The sequence below is a fragment of the Microtus ochrogaster genome, assembly GCF_000317375.1.
Source record: "Microtus ochrogaster isolate Prairie Vole_2 chromosome 14 unlocalized genomic scaffold, MicOch1.0 chr14_random_1, whole genome shotgun sequence".
NCBI lineage: Eukaryota > Metazoa > Chordata > Mammalia > Rodentia > Cricetidae > Microtus > Microtus ochrogaster.
Window position 1 is genome coordinate 25,678,585 of NW_004949096.1, and position 22,459 is coordinate 25,701,043.

The following is a 22,459-nucleotide window of genomic DNA, read 5'->3' on the forward strand; positions in this document are numbered from 1 at the left end:
ATATATATATATATATATACACACATATACATATAAAATGGTCATGGTGCTACCTCCTGGCACATGCATAAGTAATCATCACATACAACCTTATTTAACAAGAGATAAGGCATGACAGAGATCATATAAAAATGCTACACAGAGTTAGTAAGCATTCACACCATAACAACAGAGTTGAGGACCTTAGCAATGTATTACCGAGGATTTATGAGCACCTTGCAAGAGGGGCATCCCATAACGAGAAGCCCGCAGCATTGGCTTTAAGCCCAGGTGGACACAGAAGAAAAACAATTTCCGCCCGTGTTCTTTTAATGGTTCCCCATATTTCACCTTCTTATTTCCCATTCATCCAGCCACTTAAGGAGATGAAATGAGATGAGAGGAAGAATCTGAATGAGAATAAACGTCAGCAAAGGAGGAGTAGCACACAGCTTGCTCAAGCCTCATGCCCCTGCATTCCCAGAAAAGATAAGCAGACAATCAAACACTATCTAATTAGGTGTTCACAGGTGTAGGAAGTGAGATTGACAGAAGAGCACTAGACACGAGAAAGGTATGTGGTGCCTCGTCTCTGGTCCTCATGAATACCAGAATGTGCCAGGTCCCCTAGAGCTGGAATTACAGGTAGTTGTGAGCTGTCCAACATGGGTGCTCAGGTCCCCCGTAAGAGCAACGCATACTCCTAGCCACTGAACCATCTCTCCGTGCCCCAAAAATTCAATTCTTTTTAGTATTATGGCATCTGTGTTAAGCGGGGAAGGGTTCAAGAAAGTCCTAGAGACACTTTCTCTTGTACACTCATACTACAAATTAGCATGAAAGATACCATGAAATCAAAATTACTTCTTTCCCATATGTAGTTATTTTGGTCAGGATTTAAGTTTCTAACGCTTGACAACTAAGTTTGAGTGTACACTTCGGATTCTCACTTGAGAAACGCTATGAAAAGAGATAGCTCTGAGAAACAAGGAATTTCTAGGAGAGTGGCTAGTGGGTGACCACAGAGACCATCTGAAAAGGGTTCGGGAAGTTTTAAACTATACGTAGTTGAGCAGAAAGAAATGAAATTTCCTTTAAAGTATTTCAATAAAGAGAAAAATACCAGCAGCTACTGAATCAGGACAGTGGGTCCATAGGGAGCTGATGTATTTCCTTTCACCTTTGTCCAATTTTGAAGTCTTCAACAATTAACATGTGTCAAAACGCCCTAGTGGCTAGTCACAGTCCTAAAGGGCTTCAGTGAGAGTGGGTGAAAGGCCGTGGTCAGATTTAACAACCAAAGTACAAAAAATATGAAACTGGCATTTTATATATATACTTTATATAGCTGATCAGAAATTCATGTGGTTTAAGAAAACTGGTAGATCATTTATTGTATACCAAGTGATTTGTAATGCTTTATTCCGAAGCAAAAACACGCATGTGCCCGAAAGATGTATAAAAACAAATGCAATACATCTTTTATTAAGGAAAGAACAGCCTTTCCCTGCCACCACTTTTAAAACTCCCAGGATATGTTTTCCACCTAAGACCTCTGAAAAGTTCTCTTTCACTGGAGAAAACTACATGACAACCACACAGCTGGACAGAACCTCTGCAATCCTGCAGGGCAAAGGCAGAAAATGTTTCCAGCATTAGGGATGCCATCCATAAGACATCCGGGAACTGCATTCCAGCTACCTCTTGTTAAGCTAAGCTCTCTCTTCTTCCTTCCAAAATACGTCATTTAACTGTCTGTCAAAATAACTTGCCTGGTCTACCTGATCACACCACAGAGCTGCAGCCTCCCCTGGATTCCCTCCTCAGTGGCAAGCTGTTCAGAGAGCACCCAGTGAACAGCACACGCCCCTCTGCTCCTTCTCTCATCCTGCGGGGCGCTCTGCTGGCCATCAGGAGGAGTAATTAGCAGGTTCATTATGTATGAAAGCAGCATCACACCACTTGGCAGTCTGGTTTGAGCGATCCCATCAGCGCTTCATTCATGTTCGGTGTCTGGGATACGATAAAGCTGCTCTTCCTTTCGGATTTTCCCCTCACCACTCAGAAACCACTAGAGCAACGTGTTAACAGAAGCACCGGGGAGAGAGGAAATTCTTCACCTCTGCAGACAGGAGGCTGAGGACGGAAAGTTGTCCGGGAGAAAGCCAAGGGAAGCAGAAGGTGCTACGGAACATCCGCGCTTCTGAAAAACACACCAGCGTTAAAGCAGCGTGACTTGGGGACGTTTGCAATTCTAAATTACAGGTGAGCACAACTTTTCCAGTGCATGAACCATCTGCAGGAGTAAGCAAGGTTGCTCACGGCCGAGAGAGCCAAGAATTTTTAATAAGTTCTGAGCACTGTGGTCAGATCAACTGCTGTTATTTGATAAAGGCAAAATTCACCCTTTGATTTCCATAATCCTATCCAAATGGAGTCTGCCTTGCTGTGAGCTGTCCTAACTAACAGCACAGGATTAGTGGGCCTCGGAGATGCTGCAAGAAATAAGACACATGGGTGAAAGAGATCACCACAGCACAGTCGACGAGGCATTTGGAGTATGAGAGCTTACCACTCCTTACTGAGCTTCAGCCAACTGCTACCAGGTAAGATTCGATTTAATAACATTAATTCATAGCTTGGCTGCTGGAATGAACCCTACTACTGCAGTGGGTGAGCCAGGAGGTCTGAATTGCATGTGGTTCTCCATTTCTTAGGCTTTATGCTGATTGGAACCTTCTGAGGTAAACACCTGTTTCTACTTAGTCTGCATGCTAGTCACTCACAACTAGACAATCAAGTGGCTTGCAGATCCCATTCATTTTTCACTGAATGGTCCCATCATTTTCTTCATGTTTTTAGAATTATAATTTTATTTAGTAACTTGAAAGCCTGAGAGGAGTCCAGAATGCTGCCTAGGAGGCACCCGCAGAAGGTGTCACCAAGCTTGCCTGGGGAAAGGAGGGATTCACAGGCATGGTTAGCAACACTGCTGTCCAGGTTTTTCAAAGGCTCACAGGCTGATTTTAATTCTTAGCACACCAAAAACCCTAAACTGTGATGTCACTCATTCACACTGATGTAGACAATCTCTGGTGGGGTGAATTTATCCCAAAGATAGCAGGATATTTTAGAGCAGAACAAATGACATTTAAGAACAGAACAAAAAGAAGTCTGGCACATTAAATCTTCCGAATTTTCCATCTAGGCTAGTGGCCCAAACTAAAAAATGCAAAGGACTAGCAAAGCCATGGAGAATGTTAAGGGTACAGGGTCTTGGAGAGACTGCCCATGCAGCATGAGGCTTCCACGGAGACTCTGGGTGTAGAGAGCACAGAAAGGGATCAATCCACAGCTTCCTTCACCTGATGCCATCTTAATTCCTTCCCGCAAACATCACGGCTGTGAAGTAACTGTGCTAAGTTCAACTGAAAAGTCAGGTTCAAAAGTCTCACAAAATGCCGTCCAACACTCCTATTTCTATTAGCTTGGCTGGGTGGGGATAAGAAAAACAACAAATGCATACCACACCTAACTAAAGAAATTCACTAATCCAAGAAAAACCATCAAAGTTGTTACTCTGAAAACAAACATGAGCACCAGGGAGCTCCTGAGCAGACAGGGCCACTAGCCTGGCCTATCCAGGGCCTGAGTTCCATCCCCAGCACAAAGTAATAGCAAGGAAGAAAACTCTTCCATTTCATTCAAGTCTTGGTTTTCAGTTATTAATTAAGATAGTGGGACACCCGACTCCTCTGACTCTTTTAAAGACATTGCATACAATACCTTAAATGTCACATATCTTTTGCATTCGAAGTCATTATAGACTCTCACTTGTCATTTTCCAGTAACAAAGGCAAGCCGTGGTTCCAATACAGACAGCAACTTGACTGTCATTTACATAACAGCCTAACTAAAGTGCTGGCTTTTTGCTTTTCCCCCTAACAGCCGAGACTCATTGAATCCTTAAAGGTTCTTTTCATCCATTTCCACCTTATTTTATAGACTGACATGCTTCAAGAAAATGCATTTTAAGTGAAAAATACCAAATAATATTTCAAATCATAATTTAAAATTTTAATTACCTAGAGAAAAAAATTTACAACACTGTGCAGGATGGAAGGGGATGGAAGATAATGTCCCTGTATTTTATTTACTCACTGTTATGAGGAAGATTCACGTACCACTTCTCAGGGACTTTGCTTCCTTCCATAGCTTATCCTTCAGTGACAATGGATGGACAGACAGACACCAAATACCAACTCTTAAGTTAGTCTCTGACAGCATCAGTCCCAGTGAGCCTTCACTTTCTCTCCTATCTATAATAACCCATTCAGAAAGCTATGTCGTCCTCAGCAACAGCTTCCAAAAAAGATGTAGGAATTCGGAACAATCGACAGTTACCAATGTACTAAAAAGATAATAGCACCATTAGCTTTAGCATATTACAGGCACAAATGGGTAGAGTTTAGTTTTTTATTATTTTATTTTATCTTTTTTTTTTTTTTTTTTTTTTTTTGAGACAGGGTTTCTCTATATAGCCCTGGCTGTCTGGAGCTCACTCTTTAGAACAGACTAGCCTCACTCAAGATCTGCCTGCCTGTGGGCATGTGCCACCACACCCAGCAGGTTTAGTTTTTCCAATTGGAGGTGTGGTGTGAGACAAACAGAGACAGAGAACAGAGACAAAGAGAGACAGAGACAGACAGAGAGAGTGGTGTGTGGGTGGGTAGGCAGGCCACACCCTACATGGAGAGTCAGAGGAAACTCTGTGGAGTTAGTTGTCTCCTCCTACCTGTATGTGGGACTGAACGCAAGATGCCAGGTTTACATGGCAAATGCCTCTGTTCACTGAGCCATCATGGCAGCCTATGTAAGGGGTTTTAGAGTTTTACCTTAAGACCGAGATTATTCATGGGAATTTTCCTTACTATCAGTAGATTTAACAATTTATGAGATTTTGAATCTTGGGGACTAGTCAATGACTACTATTGTTTCTGTGATTCAATAAGCTATGAGGTAAATGTTTTGGCTATAATATCCTTAATAGTGACATCTGTTATCCTATATCTTAGATACTGCCATTTATACCATCTAAACTCCCGTTTACAACACCCTATAAGCTTCCTGTTTAAACTATAAGAAAAATAGGTACAAAGGTCAAAATGAAGCTCTTCCACCAACTGTCCCTGATATTATACCAGTCTTTAAAAGGAAGTCATTTTACCATTTCAAAATTGGGAATATATATAAAATTCAAGTTAATATATTAGCATTTATCTTATCAAGAAGCTCTATTTTAAGTGTTTAAGTGTGTATCTGCTTAGGTACATTTCTATAACTTTAAGTTTTTAATTTTTAAAACAACTTTTCACTGTAGTATAGCGGTGAATGCAGTGTTCTGCTTAACACAATGGGTATTTCAGTAGGACTTCTACAGGAAGTGCCTTATGGTTCATTTTCTTTAAGAAGTGACTGAGTTTTAATAAAGATGTAACTTGTCATGGACATTCTCCTCCTCTTCAGCTTGTTCCTGCTGGAAGAAAATGATCTTTGGTTTGTGACATCATGGTCTATGACTGGGGACTTGGCTGATATCAAATGTGATTATACCCTTTCAGGGGTGCTAGATGCCAAAGAGCTGTGAGCATACTCATCTCAAGTCACTGAGACACCAGAAAGATCCACGCAGGGGCGGAATCAGGGAAAGTAAATGCTTCCCCGGTACCTGTCACTCTACAGTATCCACTGTGCAGGACAAAAGGACCACTTCACAGTTTACCTCACTGATCACTTGAAACATCATGGGGGTGTAAACATCACGTCACCTAATTTCACAGATGAGGATAAAATGGGATAGAAGAAATTCTGGTAAGCAATCCGGAGACATTAGTGGAGCAGGAGTGAGAAAAGACAAGACTCGGGGGCAAGACTGCTCCCAGTACAACTGACTCAGGGGCAAGACTGCTCCCAGTACAACTGACTCAGGGGCAAGACTGCTCCCAGTACAACTGGGGCATCAAGGCTGCTCAGAAAAACATGAGAAAAGCTGTCAGTAGACCTCAGATGGGAAGAACGGTGCCTCTCACCGAGAGAGTCCCAAGTATATATTCTCAGGTGGAGCCCAGGGGAATTAAGGTGGAACGTTCAAACTAGTGTGGAAGCCTGAGAGGGAGAAGGCCTAGTTAACACCCTCCTAAGAAAACAAGAATTCCTTAAGAGAGAATCTCCTTCATTAGTAAAAATACTGTGTTCCGGAACATCCTTCAACACGAATTTGCAAAAAAATATATAAAAGAAATTCAGGAATTATAAGTCAGAGCTCAACAACGGAAATGAAGACAAGAGTGTCTCTTGTCAACACATATACACACATGACCATCCTCCCTCATGTTATCATCTTTGGTTGTAACTGCAGCTAACTTCAAATGACAATGGCAGACCAGACAGTTCTTCCACAAACACAGGTGTTTAGACTAATAGCAATTTCCCCAGCTCAAAATCCTAGTCATCTGTATGGCCTCTTAGGTATAGAACATATACAAATATTACACACAAAGCAATAACATCTCCACACATGATTACAAGCCAAGCTCATTATTTATGGTTACACCTTTTGCTGGAAATGACAGAATGTGACAAGATTGTAAAAGCACATATCTGTCCCAAGTAGTGATTAATTACACTGTATTATTGAACAGTTGGACAATCCTGACATTCTCTATTTTTCACATAACATGATATATTAGTCAAATAACTCAAGAATCCAGATCAATCAGAAAATGTTTTTATAGTTCTCTCGTGCAATGCCATGCTGCTGTTGTCAGAGTATGTGGGCCTTCCTACTTATCACTATAGAAATATAGCATCAAATCCTGAGCTCTTTGACCAGCAAAACAAGAGACATTGTCCAGCTCAATTACTCTAATAAAAACCTTGAACTTTCTAGAACAATAACCCAAAGAAGACGGCTGGTGCACAATTAAAGTCTTGGTTTGTATGGGGCACTTGGTTTGTATGGGATACTTAATCTCTTATCTGTTACATACTGTTACAAGGACAGTCGTCTATGTGTGGTACTTTCTGGGAACTTGCAATACCTACAGAAAAGCCAATCATGGCTAGAAACGTCCTCAGCCCTTTGATACTGCTTCTCCCATAAGACTTTGTCAAGTATCACTGAAAATGCATGTTTGTCTTGTCTAGGAAACTCTGCATTACTTATGGGTAAGGGCCACAAGAAGAATGATCATGCCCACTGTCTATTTTCAAGTATGCTCAGAAATAATTAATTAGTGGGTGTGCTCAATGAATATGAAAATATATTCTACTGGTACAATCTCAAGAACAGTCTCAAATGGGAAAAAAAAAAACAGTGATCCTGAATATACTTAAGTTTCCTTCACTGGTAAAAGGGCAAGTAGTTTACTCAGTAAAGCTCAGTAAAGTCTCGGTATGATGGTCTTTTAGAGCACTTGTACTGAAATAGAAGATATGTAGAAATCATACCCACCAAGGAAACTATGATATTAGCAAATGAGAAAATATAATGCAGCATGGCTATCCTTATATTTCTGCTCTACTTGAAATACAGAAATCAAATTTTCCACACTATGCTGAAATCCAGGAAAATCAATAGTCCCAAAGGACTATTTCAATTGTTTTTGTTGTTAAAAGGTAATTACAGGAAACTGTGGACAAACATTTTGCAAAAGAAACTGAAGAGATAGGGCCTCGGGAGAAGGCTCCAGACTTCAGAGCACCTGCTGCTCTTCCAGAGAAACAGGTCCCATACCCAGCACCCACATGGTAGACTACAACTCTCTGCAACTCCAGATCCAGGGGATCTGATGCCCTCTCCTGGCCTCCATGTCACCAGGTACACATGCAGTACACAGACACGCATGCAGACAAACACTCATACACACAAAATGAGAAAAGATAAAACACAGAAACTGAAGAGATAGTGACATCAGCTATCGGATGGTGAGAGCAGAGAAAAGTCACATCCTTGAATTCTTACATTTATTTCCCCTTTCCCTTTCACCCTTAGACGCTGCTCAAGTATCTAAGTAACATCTTTCTGAGTTTGCGAGCCAGCATCACCAGAACCTTGAGATTTCCCATCAGCTAAATCTATGCCAACAGTGGTGGTTTCTGTATAAGTAGAGGCAATGGCAAAAGCCTGTGCTGTGATGGAAATGAAGGCAAGCATAAGCTGGTATTGCTTCAGAACTCACCCTGGGTGCTACGGTAGAATTAGCTGCAGTGAAGAAATGACCAGATAAGTGGTCTTCACCAAGTCTGTAGTTTGATGTTTGTGTGCACAGATTTGTAACACTGTATTTTAAGTTACACTCCTTCAAGGAATATCTTAGGTAAAACGTCTATATAGAATGCACATAAAACTAGATCTTCTCGGAGATAGAAAGGTGAGAGCCTGTAGGGCTCCCACTTTCGCCATCTCTCCCATGCTCTTCCTGGATGCTTCCTAAAGTATATATATTGTAATTGTTCTGCCATCTAGAGGACTCACAAAGGTACTCTCTATTTTACATGTTTTTATTCCAAACAGACACTGTCAAGAACCAATCCGCAATAACTCCTATGAGTCATATGAATCAACAGTATTTTCTAGCCTAAGAGGATACAGGCTGCAAACCATCATTGCCTAGACATAATAGCATGCCACACAGTTATTCTGTCCCCTCAGCACTGTTCCCTAAAGCAACTAAGACTCGGGATTCAAATAGATTTAAAGCTTATTTTAAACAACTATAATTTGGATTGGGTGAAGTATGCTGGAAGTAAATAAAATGAACAAAGTCTCAGTAAATTATACCACGTGTAATCAGAAAGTCAAGCATAGAAATAAAACAGTAAGATTTTGCCATAAAATGTTTCAGAATGAAGTGTGAGAAACCAAGAGAATTGTTGGAAATACCAATAAGGAGGACCTTTTCAAAAACTCTTTCCTTAATATTTACTAATCATTTTATTATCCTCAGCTGATTCCAGACCTATGGGGTCAGTAACTTACAGACTATAAAAGTAAGACAGAGTCTGAATTCTCAAATCTGAGCTTCAGTGTAACTGAATATTGTAGTGTGTTATAAAGTTAACTTTAAAAGGAGGGAATAAGTAATTCCAGAATGCAGGAAGCAGAGTCAGCCAGGGCTACATGTGAGCGAGCGCTCGCCTATGCACACACAGTATTGCATTGGATGCCCAGGACCTACTACGACCCATCAGCAAGGCTTGGTGGCCCACACCTGGAACCTCAGCACTAGGGATATACAAACTGAAGGATATGAAGTTCAGGGTTACCTTCAGCTGTAAAGCAAGCTCTAGGCCCTGAGTTATATGAGATACTGTCTCAAAAAAGAGCAGAAATTCTGAGCTCCTACGCAAAAGAAATTTTTGATTATTATACTTGATTATTTGATTATATTTGATTTAACTATATTTTGATGTTATGTTTTTATTATATATTATTATTTATTATATTATTGTATTATTTATTATATTATTATATTTGACATTACTTAGATTGCTTTTATATTATATTTTAGTTATATGACAGTTTATTCCTTTCTGTTCAGTACCCTTCTCCAAGACAACTCTGTTCATTGAGGAGTTGTTATAATTGTTACCAAACGAATCCCAGTTTAAAACTAGTCTTCCTAGCTGAGGAGATAGTTCAATCAGTAAAGTGCAGACAGCCAAAACTTAATCCAATCCTTACACCCACACTAAAAAAATTCCAGAAATGATGGCATACACTTGTAAGCCACTGAGGAGGCAGCAGACAATGGTACCTGGGCCTTACTCACTAGAAAACCCACCTATCTTAATCGGTGAGCTCCAGGCCACTGAGAGACCCTGTACCAAAATAAAGCAAACCACACCCATGTAACAACATCCAGGGCTGTCCTCGGGCTTCCACGTGCATGCACATATACATGCACCTTAACATGTACATAAACACACAAACACAGTGTTCAAAGTAACCAGTATTTTCTTCATTTTCCAAAAGATGTGTTTTAATATATGTGCTTGAGATTCTCCTGTATTTTACTTTGAACGATTCCAAAATGACAGCCAACACCTGTGCAGTTACACTTTTGTAAGACAGCCATAAAATCGAGATGGAGAGAACAGCTCCAGAGGCCAGCACACCTTTCTGTAAGGTTCTCTAAAAATTATTACAAATTCCTTATAATTTTATACTCACAAAGGTGTTTCAGAGCCTGGCAGTGGTGGCGCACGCCTTTAATCCCAGCACTTAGGAGGCAGAGGCAGGCGGATCTCTGTGAGTTTGGGGACAGCCTGGTCTACAGAGCAAGTTCCAGGACAGCCAGATCTGTTACACAGTGAAACCCTTCTCAAAACAATTTTTCAAAAGGGTAAGGGTTAAGAATCAGACTGACCTGTTACAGCCATAAATATACAACCATCTGCATTACCAACAAATATAAGTACCAGGAAAAAGATTTTTTTAAACTTATCTTTTTTGTCTCAGACTGCCAACTGAACTTTTGAAGCAAATGTCCTAGACAGTGGACTGGTGGGTTATTTTCTTTACTATGCTCTCTCCTCCCACTTCTGAGCAAGGCTCTAGTAGTATAATATACTATAGACAGGAAAAACAACCAATATTACAGGATCTCTTGAGAAGGAAATCGACTCCCCACAGCCATTCTTACACAGAAAGGAGACACCCAAACTGGGCAAAGCAATGAGATAAGAGTGACTGCTCAATGCTCAGCCTTACAGGACATCTACGTCACCACCCTCATGGCTCTGACAACATCACAGAGCAGAGGGCAGATGTGATGGAGGAAGGGGTGGGATATGGAACACTGCCTTTCAGGAATGGCATGGCTGTTCCAGCTACAAACTCACAGTAGCTACGGTTACCTGCAAAAATTCTGTACAACAGCCACTTCGGAGATCAGTGTGGCGATTTCTCAGAAAATTAGGAAACAACCTACCTCAGGACCCAGCAATACCACTTTTGGGTATCTATCCAAAGGATGCTCAATTGTACCACAAGGACATGTGCTCAACTATGTTCATAGCTGCATTGTTTGTCATAGTCAGAACCTGGAAACAATCTAAATGCCCCTCGACTGAAGAATGGATGAGGAAAATGTGGTACATTTACACAATGGAGTACTACACAGCAGAAAAAAATAATAACATCTTGAAATTTATGGGCAAATGGATGGATCTAGAAAACATCATATAAAATGAGATAACCCAGACCCAGAAAGACAAATATCATATGTACTCACTCATAAGTGGCTTTTAGACATAAAGCAAAGAAAAATCAGCCTACACAGATCCCAGAGAACCTAGACAACAATGAGGACCCTAAAAGAGGCATACATGGATGAAATCTACATGGGAAGTAGAAAAAGACAAGATCTCCTGAGAAAATTGGGATCATGCCCAATGCATGCCTTCTTACCATGGAAGAAGGCAGAAGGGGAGGGGAAAAGAAAGGAGGGGAGCGGAGAAAAACATATAGCTCAATAAAAAAATTTTAGGGGGATGGAGAAATGGCTCAGTGGTTAAGAACACTAGGTGTTCTTCCAGAGGACCTGAGTTCAATTCCCAGCACCCACATAGCAGCTCACAACTGTCTGTAACTCCAGCTCTAGGAGATCTGCCATCATCACACATCATGCATGCAGGCAAAATACCAATACATATAGAATAAAGATAAATTGTTTTTAAAAAAATTTAAATCCTATACAAAAATGGACCCATCAACAAGCTGTCACGGCGAAGCTGTCACCCTTCCCTGAAGATTTAGGTGCTGGTGGGTGTAACACAGTTGGTAGAGAGCCAGCTTAGCAAACCAGATGCCCTGGGCTTCATTTCCATCACCACCCAACATGGGGTGCTAGAGGCAGACACACCTGGAATCCCAGACACTGCAGAAGAAGCTGGAGGACAGGGCCTGCAGCTCATGCTAGATCTTAATCCTCTAATGGTCCACCCTGTCTACATTAGACCCTTCTCAAAACAACAAAAGGAAGGTTAGATCCATCTCTGAATATTTATAGGTAATAAATGGTAGCTAGTGGGGAAGGGTCCATGAGGGCTGCACTAGTGCCTGAGTTTCTATAGGTAGTCAGTGATTGCTTGGTGAAGGAAGACCTTTTCTTTAGTGATGTAACAGCTTGTAAAGTGCCCACGTTCCTGAAACAACCCTTCACCATTGACACTCTTAGCAGCCCTAATTAAACTCATTAATTCACACACACATGCACTCATACACAAGAAAAAGAAGGAAAAAAGGGGATAAAGAGGAAAAGAGAAAGAAAACTCATGAAAGTATAAGGAAGAATAGTTGGCAAAAGCAATCAGTGATGGAGAGGGAACAGTAGTGGATACTGGGGGTGGTAAATGTGATCAAATACATTTAAATGTACATATGAAATGCCAATGAGATCCATTATTATATATAATTAATATAGACTCATAAAATGCCTACGTTCATGGTCACAGCAATATCAACTGCTTATGACATGGCTAATATGCTGTATAGAAAAGATAACTGTGGGCTCAAGTGGGTTCTCAGGAGAGTAAAGTGGAAAATATCCACCTCTTCCCTCTTGACGGCAGAAAACTTACCTACTACCCTCTTTAGAAACGCCTTGAACAATGACCTCCACCGCTTCAATTCAAGGAAACACAAAAGGCTCAACTACTGACATTTCCTTCAAAACACAGCTCTGCCGCTCTCCCGAAAGGTGACCTGATTTTCATGAGTTGCTACCACCGAACGCACATCTGATCAACACTTTCAGAGATGAGAAGGTGAAACAGCCTGAAACAGATTCTCCACTGTGCCTCACCTCCTCCCTTAGATACCACACATCACAGCCCATTCTAACATACACACATTCTGCATGCTCAGCCGGGAAGCTGCTCACCCCAGCTAGGTGGCCACACAGAGCACAGCTGGCACCCTCTCTCCCCTTTGAGACAATTTGAAAGCAAGGGTGGTACATGCTTGTCTTCTCACAGAAGTTCTATACCCAAATCTGGGAAACTGAGCTTTGAAAATCTTTGGCAATTTCTGCAAATAGAAAATCATATATTCTCTTATATAGTCTTATTTCCTGTGATGGGCTCTTGATATAACTTAGTCTTCTCTGTAACACATCCAAGTTCATGTTAGAAAGGACTATTTCAAAATTCACTATGCCTGTTTAAAACTCAAAGAGGCCCAATGAAGGCTGTCTACTGTGAAAAAGTGACACTCGGAACTGGCAGTGTTTCCTAAGCTCCCTCTGAGCATGCTCCCATCATGCACTAGGACAAACCTAACATAGGCATAGGACTAGCAGTTTTAAAAAAAACACAAAAGAAGTATATTTTAAAAGTAGAAATGAAACCTGTACTGGACAAACCGGTTCCTAATTGGTCTGAGGAAAATGTAACCCTGAAAAAAATTTGTTTATACCAGCAATACCAATATTTGAGAATCCAAGGCAAAAGAATGACCAAGTTCAAATCTAGTTGAGACTACATAGTTAATTCCCAGCTAGCCTGGGCTACAGAGTAAAATTGTCTCAGGAAAAAAAACTATGTAATTATATGTGTATATGTATATATGCTTATAACATTTTTGTAGCTCACCACAAAGGACAAAACCAAAAAGGACTCAATTCCTAAACCCCATTCTAAAAGGAAAACATTGAAATTCAAATGGGTGACTACAGCCAAGAAAATTCTTTGAGCATCTTATCTCCCACAAATACCTGCGTCCCTGAGTTAAACTGCAACCCTTATGTGCTTCAGTTCTCCAGTCTAAAAAAGTGAAAGTTTTGCCCAAAAGATGGCTGAGACTGGATATGAGATGAACACTTTATGACACTGAAGAACAAGGGAAAGAAGTCCATGACTCAAAGTGCATGGACATTTCACAACAAAGAGCAAAGTGCCGCCCTCCGTAGTCTAAGAGACACGTGAGGGAAGAAGCAGGTACTCTGCGGTCAAGAGAAAAGCAACCCATGTGCTTGCGCGTCTTTCCTCCAGCAATTCCTTCCACCTCCTGAACAGCAGAGCGAGATCCACTCAAGAGACCCAAGGTTGGCATTAAAAGAGTCCACCCAGAACAGTAGCTTCTCTAGCCATGAAGACACCATGTAATGATGTTGTTTAACTGTCTGTTCTCCAGTTTTCAAAACAAAATGTAGCCCACTTTCTCACTATGATTTCAAACTCCAAAGGAAAACAAGAGTAAGAATAAAAATGGAGACGATTTAGACCTCCTAACTATATTAATGTTGCTCTTCACAATGATGCCACAGTAAACTAGTGTGGCTGGCAGCAACCAGGAGGAGCAAAGATGAGGTACACGGCAATCAAGCATGCTCAGCTAAAGATGCCGGTAAGCTAAGCAGCAGCCGATTCTTATTTAGAAGCTATAGTATCTAGCTGACAGGCACACACCCCCACACAGACTGGATTTTTTATTGTTCTGTTAACAGCATACCCTCCAACCTCATTCCATTGGTAATGACTTAACTTGACAAGCCTGAACAGACACAGCCTGCTAAAATGGTTTCTCTCTCCCTGTGGTTTCATTTGCATAAGGATGTTCTGGTGTTGCTCCACGCACCAGTCCAGATGCATTAACTCTCAGGTAACAACCTCTGGCCACTGACAGCAGGAACGCACACTGAATATTTAACACACATAGAAGAGTTTCTAGGAGGGTACCCTGAGAGTAAGCAAAGCACAAATGGACCTAGGAAACTTCGTAGGTCACAATAGGTAGTAAAAACGTATGGGCTAGAGAGATAGATGGCTCAGCAGCTAAGAGCACCGGCTGCTCTTACAGAGAATTCAGATTCAATTTCTAAGCACTCATGTAGAAGTGTACAACCATCTGTAACTCCAGTTCCAAGAATCTGATGCCCTCTTCTGGCCTCCATGGATACTAGGCATACATATAGTACACAGAACACATGCTGACAAAACAACCATACACATAAAACAAATAAATTTACATTAATAAAAATAATTTTTAAAAACTAAATACAAAATGGAAATTGTTTTGAAGACGAGGGCAGACTCTGAGGAGAACCTTGCCCCCCAATTTTACCCACTTCTCACTGTCCCCAGAGCAAAAACCTCTTCCTCCTCTAAGAGAAGTACAGAAAAGTATGCGTCCCCAAGTCCTCGTTACACTATATGCAAAGAAAACAAAGAAGAACAAGAAAATTACCAGCCATCTAGACTCCAAAATAGAGGGGGAAAGCATAGCTCTCCTGTAGTCAAATACAGCTTACCGGAAAATGATACCATGAGACCCTCCAGTCAAAAGGTTTCCAACATAGAATTCAGACAAGTTTTTAAAAAGGAAGCGAGCATGGCAGAGCACACCTTTAAGCCCAGCACTCAGGAGGCAGCGTCAGGCAGATCTCTGTGACTTAGGAGGCCAACTTGGTCTACATAGCAAGTTCCAGGATGGCCAGGGCTACACAGGAAGACCCTGGGATGAGGGAGGGGGGAAAAAGCAATCAAGCGGGAGGCCACTGTGGCCACCTGGAGTCACTCTGAGCTTTGGTGCAGCTGTGTAATGGCTCTCTGTCAGCCCTTAGCAGCATCTCCTCTGGATCCTCTCAACATTGCCAGGGGGAGATAACCGAATATGAAAGCTAGGAAGCAGTGTGAGCAACAGTAAGAAAAGTGGTATCTCATCAATTTCCTAAAAAAAGAGGAAGCAGATGAGTCTGCTTGACTCTTAGCATGCATGGCTTATAACACACAATTATCTTCTTGCTTGAGTTAATCATTCTCAGCAGTCAAGAAAAACTCACTTTGTGTTTGAGCTCCTGAGTGCCTCTGTCATAATAATCCAAGTCAAGGCTGAAATAAATCCACATTTCCCAGGTTTTTCAGTTTAAATGAAGCGAGTAACAATAACGTTTTTGGGCTGGTGAAATGGCTCGGTGTTTATATAAAAAAAGCTTAATCTTTACAAAAATTTTCAATGAAATGTGACAGTATGAATAATCTTGCATAACAAGAATCTTGCCCAGAATTTCAAACTGCTACATTATGGAGTTGTCTCCCTGGGTAATACTATGGGCATCAGGTCTGTGAGAGCATCAGGCACCAAGACTTCCTGGGTCTGCTGCTGTTCAGAGAATTGTGGAGACTGGTTTAGGAAGCAAAGGCTCCCCAGGGATAACTGATTCCCTGGGTATCTGACTTCCTGTTATCAAACACTTCCTGGAAAGCCAGAGTGCCCAGTCCTCTCTTTTCTCAAAAGGTTATTTGGTGCTTTCAAATGCTGTTTACTATTAGAAGTTGATCTTGCATGCAACTTTCCTACATTTGCTCACTGATTACTATGAGGTTTGTTTGTTTGCTTTTAAGCATTAAAATGGCAAAACTGGTAAGGCTTTACTGTAGGTTTTTGATGAAACTTCCGCATTTTCTCCTATAAAATCGTGTCGTCTACAGAGACTATTTCACTCTGTCTTTCCCTTCGGTTTCCTTCTCTTTCTCTGTCCTTGCCTGATTACTCCGGTGTGGAACAGAAGCCTTGTGAGGGGCCATCCTTGTCTTATCTCTGATCTTAGGAAGAAATCCTGAAACATTTCACAGTTGGCTGTGGGTTTATCACGGCCTTAATTTTTATAGGGAAACATTCCTTCTACACCTAATTTGTTGAAAGTTTTCATAGTGAAAAGACTTCTCTCAAATGTCTCTTCCACATCTGCAAAGTGATCATGTGCTATTTGTCCATCCTATGAATATGACGAATCCCATTCACTGAGTTCCATAAAGTAGTGAGCATACTTTATGACCTAAGGGAAAATCTTACTTGATCATGGTGGATGATCTTTAACATAAATTTACTTCTCCCTTCCTACGGGTTGAACAGTCATGGATATATCCAACCATAGGTCAAAAACAAAAATTTGAGGTGCATTTGTACTGGACATATACAGATATTTCCTTCTTGTTATTATTACCTAAATAAAACAGTATAATAACAATTTATATATATAGCATTTGTATTGTATTATGTATTATTAGTAATAGAGAGACTGGGTAAGATCTTGGAATGTGTAGCTCAGTGGTAGAGCATTTGCTCAACATGTACAAAGCCCTAAACAGCAAGCATTTAGCATGTCAAATATACAGAAAAGGCCCTTCCCTATGTTATAACACGATAGTAAAAACACTAAAATACAGAACAAAGTACCCTGAAAATTGCAACAGAGAAACACCATGTCATATATAAAGGCCCACCAGAATAACAGCAGATGTCTAAAAAAAAAAAAAAAAAAAAAAAAAAACCTCTAAAATCAAGGCAAGCTTGGAATGATGTATTCAAAGCGCTAAGCACAACTGCCAATCCAAAGAACTATACCCAGAAAACCCAGCTGTCATAATCTAAAGGCAAAGGAAAACTTTCTAAAGTAAGAACAGACTAAAGGAATTCATGACCACTAAACCAGCTCCACAGAAGAAATATGAAAGAATCCTTCAGAATGAAGAAAACTAAATGAACACACCCATAAAGCCACAAGAAAGGATCACTCATGTTAGAACCGCAGTTAGGCAAGTGAGAAGGAGGAAAGAAAGCACTAAACGCTACAAAACCTTAAAAAAAAGACAGTAATTAATATATTAATATATACCTCTTTAATATACACCTCTTTATACTAACTCTGAACATTTATGATCTCAACTCCCTAATCAAAAAGCACAGACCAACACAGACCAACATATTAGATGAAAAAGTAGGATCCATCTATCTATTGCCTCTGCCCCTCAACATCACAACCAGGCACAACTTTCCAATAAATGGAAAGGAAAAGGAACTGTGAGCAAACAAAACTAGGAGACCAAGAGGTGCTATTCGCTATCTGACAAAATAGATCAGTTCAAAGCCAGGCAGAGTGGGCAGTGTTTCCATTTGCTCAGAATACCTTCCCATCCCTTAACTTCCAGTCTGTGTGCGTCTGTTAAGGTGTAGAGTCACCTATGTCGGTCTTGTCTGTGTATCCAAGAAACCACTCCTGAGGGGAATGGAACACTTTTACATTTCAGTCATTGATGATAGGTAAGGACTAACTGGCATGAGTTGTTCTTTGACTGTGCTACAGCTAAGGCTTGACCTCAACACACACAGAGATAACAAAATCTACCATAGTTGATTAACGTTAAGGCTTAATGAAGCAGAAAAAGAGCCTTAGATACTTCATATGGGGTCTGCACTGATAGGCGTTGAGGAAATGGCAGCATCTATCATCTCGTTCACTTAAGGTGTCTTATCATCACAGGTCCCACAGTACTATGTGTACATATCTCTCTTTCTTAATGACTTTAGCCCTAAAATTGCTAAGAACGCTCACTATGTTGGTTTGAAGATGTTACAGAACTATTAAAGGTTAAAAGGGGTCGGGAAAATAGAATGTATTTGCCTACACAGTGGAAAGGACCACAGTTGAACTCATCTCAATCAAATGCACTCTAGAAGAGTCCCAGAAGGATGATACCCAACTCCCAATGACACCCAAGGGTAGGATGCACACAGACACTCATGCAAATTCCCAGCACTTTCGTTATGCACATTTGGTTGTTTGTCTTTGTCTTTATGTCTTAAAATATATGTGACATCATTGTTAAATCACCACTCAACTTCTTTTGCTTAGCATGATAAACCTTCCACCACAGATTCTGCTTTTCTCATGCTAAGCTTGAGGTTCCTTGGGTCACCTTCATTAGTTGCAAAGCTTCAAGTCAGTAAACCTCCCTCAGCCCCTGACCTTATATATAAAAAGAAAACAAGATAGTGACCATTGTTTTTGTATTCTGATTTTGTACATCTGCACCATACTGTATATTCTGGCATACCCATTTTAATGACCTGATGTCAGAAATTAGATACTTCACAGTTTGCCTTCCTCACATTGTATCTTGTTAAATAATTCTACATGATCCTCACAAACCATACTAGATTAAAACAAATACTAGATATTTCTAACTCAGTTGTCTGTTTAAGGATGGGGCCATAAGTTTCCCTCTCAGAGTCTGTAACAGAACTCCAATCACCTAACTGCTCTCAGTCAAGCTCCTGCCTCCTGCCTGCACAGCCACCCTACACCCCTGGAATATGTGACTCTTTTCTGTCAAGTTAACTGCCTTTCCAGAACCTTTGAATTCATTCATTTTTTTACTCTTTACAAAAGCTAACCTACAACAACCTTTTTAGAGAACTTTTCCAGAAACACACTTGTTTTTTTTTCTTTCTTCTCTCCCAAGAACAAGTAAAGAGAAGAAAATCAACCCCAACTTCAACACGGCAAGACCACAAGTGTGTATTTCTGTTCTCTACTCCACAAACATAATGACTATTTGTGTGTGCAACATGCACATGTGTGCGAGTGTGTATATACATGTGTGTACATGTGAATGGAGGCAGAGGCCAACTTCAGGTGCTCATCCTCCAGTGCCGTGCCCCTTGTTTCCTGGGGCAGAGCTCTCACTGTCATGGAGCTTACTAAATAAGCTAAAATGGCTTGCCATCAGGCCCTGCCATTCTCCTAGCTCCACTTCCCCCACCAGCACACAGTTTCTCATGTGCATGGTAAGGATCCAGACTCAGGTTCTCATGCCTGTGTAGCAAGCACTTCTCCTACTGAGCCATCTTCGCAGCCCCCTGGTGATCCTTTTAACAGGAAGAAGAGCAGTGTGGTGTTTGGAATAAGCCTGGCCCCACAGGCTCATGTATTTACAGCTTAGTTCCCAGTTGATTTGATGAGCTGTCGGGGAAGATGAGGAGGTATGGCCTTGATGAAGGAGGTGTGTCACTAGGGGTGGGCTCTGAGGTTTCAAAAAGCTGTGCCAATTCTTCTCCCTTCTCTCTTTCCCCTCCCCTCCCCCTCCTGCTTGCTGCGTGAGGATCAGGCTGTAAAGCTCTCAGCTACTTCTCCAGTACCATGCCCACCTGCACGCTGCCATGTTTCCTGCCATTATGGTAATAGACTAACCGTCTGAAAATGTAGGCAGGCCCCAATTAAATGCTTTCTTTTATACGAGTTGCCTTGGTCAAGTGTCTCTTCACAAAAATAGAACAGTTAATAAAATAAGCAGGTATTATAGCCAAGCAGAAAGGAGGCAGGAGTGATTGAAAAGAACGTGCTACATGCTCTTAGGATAACACCCAGACTTGACGGTGTGGTTAAGTAGGCACCTGTCAGCCTGAAGGGTATCTGGAATGTAAGTCAAACCCAAAAAAGACTTGCTAATTTTCTCTTACTAGAAATAAGAATAATTAGCCAGGCAGTAGTGGCACACACCTTTAATGCCAGCCTGGTCTACAGAGCAAGTGCCAGGACAGGCTCCAAAGCTACACAGAGAAACTCTGACATAAAAAAAAAAAAAACCTATAAAAAAAATCTTAATTATCTGAGCAAACCAACACTCAACTCGAAAATGAACTTAAAGACTGTACAGTCACAAGCAGTGATCTTGTGTCTTGTGACACCCACTGGCCCAGAGGACTGGGAAAAGAAAAAAAGCACAGCTACCAAAACTGATGATAGTGTTGACACTGAACAGAGTAAAATTCACTGGCCTCCACGTGCTCCTGGTGTACATATCCCATCAGCACACAAAGAAATATATAGATGTCGCAAAAACATTTTTAGAAGTTGAAGACATGTGCTCAGAGGTTAAGAGCACTGGCTGCTCTAGCAGAGGACCTGGGTTCAGTTCCCAGAACCTACACAGATGCTCACAGCCACCCATAAGGCCAGTTCCAGAGCATCTGATACCCTCTCTTGGCCTATGCATGTGGTGCACATACATACATGTAGAGAAAACACCAATACATATAAAATAAAAATCATAAATTTTAAGTTTATATTACAGACTATAATATAACAGTAGCAGTGTTGAGCAAACTGGATAGTACTTCTGGAAATATATGAAGATAAAACTAAAAACAAACCTTTCTGTTGAGTACAAACTATCAGACCATTAATGAGCATTAGGAACAAGATGCAAACAGACCCAACTGGTGCAACCTTATAAACTGGAAATACTAGAACGTAAGGCTGAGTACAAGGTATTCTCTACTCATGGTGTTTAAGGTACTGAATCTGCTAAAAATTTTATACAGATCTTACTCATAGCCCAGACACTCTGATGTAAAGGCACAAACCGCCTAATACTTTCCAAGGAAGATTACTTTAAAAGGGAGGGGGGAGCAAAACAAAGCAAAAGGTAAATAACCCTAAGCAGGAGCAGAAAGAAAAGGTTTTATAGCTCAAGTATAAGGGGGTTTCCAAACAGGGATTTGGCAAGCAAAACATGTCGGGTTAGAGCAGCAGGACAAACAAGTTAGACCTAAAGACCTCCTGACATAAAGACATGGTTGGAAGGTGGGCATAACAAGGGAGTCATAGGCGGTCATCTAACCTTCTGAAACAAAGGTAGAGTTACAAGATGCTTATAAACAACTTTTTTAAACAAAGACATAATTGCCATTCCTGGAACGGGCAGTACAGAGCCATTTGTAGTTAAGGTTACAGGTGGGACATAGCCCAGTTCTTGAGAAACAGAGGTTTAATCATAAACAGGAATGAACCTAGTTTGTCTTTACTATTATACGATGACTCTTAAGCCTAAAATGGAGATAGACTGGTTCTTCAATAACTCTATGAGCAAACTTATCTAATCATGTCATTTTCATATTTTCGCTAAAAATTAAACAGAGCTGATACACTCAGACCTAATTTTTTTCTTCCATGTTTATCTTCAGTTTTAACCTAGTGTTGTGCTTGCAATATGAACACTTTGGAACTCTGGTAATGAGTGGCATCTTGAAAGGAACCGACAGTGCTCATGGCATGAACACAGTAAATGACTATTGGGATGGGAGTTAGTAAGAAAGAAGAAAAAAAATGCTTGAAGACTTATTATTTATACCAATTTAACCCTGATGGTACATGAGGACAGGGCTACCACTTCCAAACTTTTACTGTTATTGGTTTTGGTTATGGTTGGTTTTGTTGCTGTTGTTTGTTTTGGGTTTTTTGTTTTTGATGGGTTTTTTCCTTTTTTTTTTTTTTTGAGACCGGGTCTCTCTATATAGTCCTAGATGTCCAGAAGCTCACCAGATTATCCTCAGATTCACAAAGATCCTCCTGCCTCTGCCTCCGGAGTTCTAGGATTAAAGGCATGCACCACCATAACCAGCCCACGTCCAAACTTTATTTTAAACTTATTTATTCTATGTGTCTGAATGCTTTGCCTGCATACATGTGTGTGTACCACATGCAGGGATGGCTCCTGCAGAGGCTGGAAGAGTGCACTGGATCACCTGGATCTGTAGTTACAGACGGTTGTCAACAACCATGTGGGTGCTGGGAACTGAGCCCTTGTCCTCTGCAGTGACCCATCTCACCAGCCCCCATTACCCAATTCTTTT

At 40.9% G+C, this 22,459-nt stretch overlaps 2 protein-coding genes across 2 annotated transcripts in view; one reads left to right on the top strand and one right to left on the bottom strand.

Annotated features, from left to right (window-relative positions):
• Nucleotides 1-22,459, bottom strand: part of Aven (apoptosis and caspase activation inhibitor) — a 126,391-nt gene that overhangs the window by 100,268 nt on the left and 3,664 nt on the right. The window lies entirely within an intron of this gene.
• Chrm5 (cholinergic receptor muscarinic 5) overlaps nt 1,444-22,459 on the top strand; it is a 65,602-nt gene continuing 44,586 nt past the window's right edge. Inside the window, exon 1 of the mRNA XM_005364228.2 lies at nt 1,444-2,585. The gene's annotated coding sequence lies outside the window, so the exon portion shown is untranslated. The remainder of the gene's footprint in view (nt 2,586-22,459) is intronic.